Source organism: Babylonia areolata, chromosome 23, assembly GCF_041734735.1.
Source record: "Babylonia areolata isolate BAREFJ2019XMU chromosome 23, ASM4173473v1, whole genome shotgun sequence".
Taxonomy (NCBI): domain Eukaryota; kingdom Metazoa; phylum Mollusca; class Gastropoda; order Neogastropoda; family Buccinidae; genus Babylonia; species Babylonia areolata.
In genome coordinates, this window is record NC_134898.1 from 26,864,383 (window position 1) to 26,869,382 (window position 5,000).

Consider the following 5,000-nt stretch of genomic DNA (forward strand, 5'->3'; position numbering starts at 1 on the left):
TTCAACTGTTGACTGCATCAACTGTAATAATGATAATAATAATGGATACTTATATAGCACACAATCCACAAATCTGCTCTAGGTGCTTTACAAAAACGCTTTTGTTAACATAAAACATTATATCTATGTTACATACACACACCAAAATGTGACTACACACACACACACACGCGCGCGCGCGCACACACACACACACACACACACACACACACACACACACACACACACACACACACACACACACACACTGCATACATACATTTTAACATACATGTGTATCTAACAGCTACCCTAACACATACGCACACATAGGCAGGCACAAACTTACAAAATACATCAACAGTTGACAATTATCAACAATTAATTGTATCAGCAGTAAGTGACATCAACAGTAAACAATGTCAACTGTTTTTGGTATCAACATCTAATTACATCAACAGTTATGAAATGTAACAGCAGTTAACGATATATAAAAAAAAAATTAACAACATCACTGGCCTGTTTGTTTTCATTTCACACACACATATGACTTGATATATATATATATATATATATATATATATATATATATATATATATATATATAGTATATATATAGTGTGTGTATGTGTGTGTGTAATTACATGTGTGTGTGTGTGTAGGTAGATAGATAGATGTGTGTGGTGGGGGGGGGGGTGTGATTCACGTGCCTCGTGGTGCATGACAGGCAGACAGACAGAGACGGACGGACAGACGAACGCACAGACAAACAAACAACAACAAAAAACACACACAGACACATCAGCCAAGCCAAGCGAAGCACACAGAGAGTGAGAGAGAAGAACAGAGACAGAGACAAAGAGAGGCGCCACTCACTCGCAGACAGCGTTCTGGAACTCGCAGTGCCCGAAGACGGGTTCCTTGCGGCCCTTGAGGCAGTGTGGTGTGAAGTCCATGGCGCACTTCCTGGGCTTGTCGCAGTGGATGGGGTAAGGGTTGTCCAGCTGGTAGAAGGGACCTGTCCGCGGCACCAGCAAGTCAGGTCAAGATTTATCCCCAAAAGAGACCCCATGGCTAGAGGGGCTGGGGAAGGGTAGGGAGCATAAGTGAAAAAAAAACCACAAACAAACAAATGGGACCAAAGGCGAACAATGCATGGGTACTTCTTCTTCTTCTTCGCTCGTGGACTGCAACTCCCACATTCGTTCGTATGTATACCAGTGGGCTTTTACGTGTATGGCCGTTTTTACCCCGCCATGTAGGCAGTCATACTCCGTTTTCGGGGAGTGTGCATGCTGGGTATGTTCTTGTTTCCACAACCCACCGAACACTGACATGGAATATAGGATCTTTAACGCGCGTATTTGATCTCATGCTTGCATATACACACCAAGTGGGTTCAGGCACTAGCAGGTCTGCACATATGTTGAAATCGGAGATCGGAAAAATCTCCACCCTTTACCCACCAGGCGCCGTTACCGAGATTCGAACCCGGGACCCTCAGATTGAAAGTCCAATGCTTTAACCACTCGGCTATTGCGCCTGTCATGCATGAGTACAATGTACGTGGCAAGGTTAAGTAGTACATGACGAACTTGTAAGTACTGAAATAAATGAAATGATGCTGAGTTTAATGTACTATTCTTAAAACAACATGAACTGCACCAACATCAACTGACCCAATGTGTACAGAAATCTAGCCGAATGGAGTAGTAATATTTCAAAAGAAATTGCATCATATTATATGATTCTCTCTCTCTCTCTCTCTCTCTCTCTCTCTCTCTCTCTCTCTCTCTCTCTCTCTCTCTCTCTCTCTCTCTCGCTCTCTCTCTCTCTCTCTCTCTCTCTCTCTCTATATATATATATATATATATATATATATATATATATTAAAGTTTAGACGGTTTCAACAAAGATGTCTTATTGTTTGTTATAAAACAATTATGAGAAAGCTCCGAAGCCAACAGACAACCAACAAACACTTTGAACAGCCACTAATCGTACAGGAGTGTGTGTGAGACATCTGTTCTGTTTGCACTGCTGCATAGTCTTGCCAGGGTTCCCACCCCCCAGGCCCCCAACCCCCACCCCACCCCAACCCTACTACTGTCAATTGCGACGCATCAGTTCCATTCGGAAATATCTGTCCACCGACGCAACAGTAGTCGTTTTTCTCATTCTCTCTCGCCTTGACTACAGTAACTCTCTATTGTCTGGTTTGCCTGCTTCATCCATTCAGTCCCTTCAGCGCATATAAAACTCTGCTGCCCGACTCGTCCTCAGAAAGAAAAGATCTGACCACATCACTCCTCTTTTGCAACATCTCCATTGGCTCCCTGTCTCACACAGAATAAAGTACAAGATCAGCACTCTATGTTATAAAATGTATTCACAAATCTGCCAATTCCAATCTTTGTGGCTGCCTTCACCTCTACACTCCATCTCGCTCTCTACGATCGGCTTCGGATCCACTATGTTTACGCATACCCAGATTCAAACATTCCACTGCTGGACGCCGTTCTTTCTCTGTCTCTGGACCTTGCATTTGGAATGAACTTCCTCTTTCGCTTCGTTTCAGGTCTCCGCACTCAGCTCTTTAAAGTCTGGCCTTAAAACCCACCTCTTCCCAATATAGCCTCCCTCCCCTGCCTCTTCCTTGTCTTCAGTTTCTTCTTCAGTTTTAGAGTTATGCATGCGTGTGAATGACTGGTGTGAAAGCGCTTTGATTTGTCTCTGCACAAGATTCAGCGCTATATAAATACTATCATTATCATTGTTATTATTATTATTGATGTTGGTGTGTGTGTGCGTGCGTGCGTGTGTGTGTGTGTGTGTGTGTGTGTGTGTGTGGGTGGGTGGGTCTGGGTCTGGGTCTGTATGTGTCTGTGTGTGTGTGTTTTGGTGGAGGAGGGGGGGAGGTTGGGTTGTTGTTTGTTTTTTTCCCACCTCCCAGCAAAAGCAGCTAGGTTCTCGCCAGTCAAGGCTTGTATAGGTAGCCTTCAAAGCAACTTTGCCGGCCAGGTCAAAAGGATCAAATCTTATCTACTTCCCGCCTCGTGCCTGTTTCTTGCACGTGTACTTCTCGCCCTCGCCACTCGCTCTCTTGTCACCAGCACGTGAGAGTACTCGCGATTGTGAACCATGTCTGCGGAGGTGATCTTTCAGACCATGTCATGGCCGGCCTGACGGACATGAGCAACTTCCTTCCTTCCTGCTCTCTGCTGGTGTGTTACTGCGACAATAGCAACGGATGGACGGGAGGAGGGGGGTGAGGGGGAGGCGTGGGGAGGGGGCTGGGGGGTCCTCTTTGAAAACAATTGTTACAGGGAATTTTTCTATAACTTTTCGTGGGTTGCTCAGAATAAGACGAGCACTTTGTAACGCGCGCAAGCGTACGCGCGTGCATAGAGAGAGAGAGATGCGGATGCAGAGAGAGAGAGAGAGAGAGAGCACACGCACACAGCATACACATACACACCCACACCCACACCCACCCAACACACACACACACACACACACACACACACACACACACAACACACACACGCCACACTACACACACTTACTTGGTGGATGTGGCGGCTTTGACGCCGACACCAGAGACGCGGCCACCCATAGCAGGACACAGAGCCACTGGTGGATATACATGATGCTGATTGACTGACTGACCGACTGGCTGGATGGATGGATGGATGGATGGATGGACCTCAACCTTCTCTCAGTCTTTACTTCACAGCTTTGACTCTGTGCCACGCAGCAGAGATGGGTTTAACAACCTGTTGGCTGATGCCACTCAAGCTCAAATTGTTCAGGGTTTGGGTCTGGGTTCTGTGAAGGTTGCGTTGTTCTGGACGGGGTGAGTCCTGGATGTCTGTCCGGGCGGGTGGGAGGTCCTTCTGGCGTTCCGAGGGATAGCCCTGGCTGTTTGAATAGGGGTGGTGAAGTTCTGGTCGTTATTCTGACGTTCCGAGAGGAAAGTCCTGGCTGTTTGAAGAGGACTCAAGTCCTGGCTATTATTCGGGCGTTTCAAGGGAGAAGTCCTGGCTGTCTGAATAGGGGTGCAGTTCTGAGGGGGCAAGTCCTGGCTGTTTGAAGATGGCTATTATTCTGACGTTTCCTGTGAGAAGTCCTGGCTGTCTGAATGGGGGTGTAGAAGCCCTGGTTGTTCTTCTAGAGTGGCGTTCGTGGCTGTCTGAGGAGGGGTGAAGTCCTGGTACCACACAGTTGTGTGGGTCCACTGCTGTATATATACCCCCTCACCCCGACAGATAATCACCAGCTCCTGAAACCCCTACTTTCTTCACCGCTGCTGGGAAAATCACTGTGCTGTGTGGCGTGCTCATCAGCGGACAAAACAAGCGTGCCAAATAACGCAACTTATCTTAACAGTCATCTCACTCGTTGTTAAAGGAAAACTGAACTCATCGGGCAGTTATTTCTCAGCGTTGGATCCGTGACTGTTTCTGATCATGTGCATATCTTTGTATTGTATACCCCACCACCCTTTCATCAACCGTTCTCCGCCTGTAGCCAGCCCAAATGTCAGTGGTGAAAATAATGGGTTGTTTGCTAGTTGATGAGGAAAGAGGTGGACAATTAGCACCATATATGCATTCTCATGACTGTGTGGCGCTTTGATTGCCAGGCAGCAAACGGCTGATGATGGTGGTGGTGTTAACTGGGGTGCTGACGAGAACGGCTTTCAGCCATTGATGGGGATGAACGACTGAATGCGTTTTCTCTCTGTTTCTCTGTCTCTGTCTCTTATCTTAACTCTCTGTCTCTGTCTCTGTCTGTCTGTCTGTCTCTCTCTCTGTCTCTGTCTGTCTGTCTGTCTGTCTCTCTCTCTCTCTCTCTCTCTCTCTCTCTCTCCCCCTCTCTCTCTCTCTCTCTCTCTCTCTCTCTCTGTCTCCCACCGTTGTTGGAATTTATTTATTTATGTAAGCTTATCTATTATTTATTCACCTTTTTTTTTCTTTTTTTTTTCTTTTCTTTTTTTCTCAAGGCCTGACTAAGCGCGT

At 46.5% G+C, this 5,000-nt stretch overlaps 1 long non-coding RNA gene across 1 annotated transcript in view; it reads right to left on the reverse strand.

Annotated features, from left to right (window-relative positions):
• Window positions 1-4,475, reverse strand: part of LOC143297875 (uncharacterized) — a 6,472-nt gene extending 1,997 nt beyond the window's left edge. Inside the window, exons 1-2 of the long non-coding RNA XR_013057321.1 lie at window positions 3,546-4,475; window positions 856-997 (exon numbers count right to left, since the gene is read on the reverse strand). This is a non-coding gene — a long non-coding RNA (uncharacterized LOC143297875). The remainder of the gene's footprint in view (window positions 1-855; window positions 998-3,545) is intronic.
• Between the last annotated feature and the right edge of the window lie 525 nt (window positions 4,476-5,000).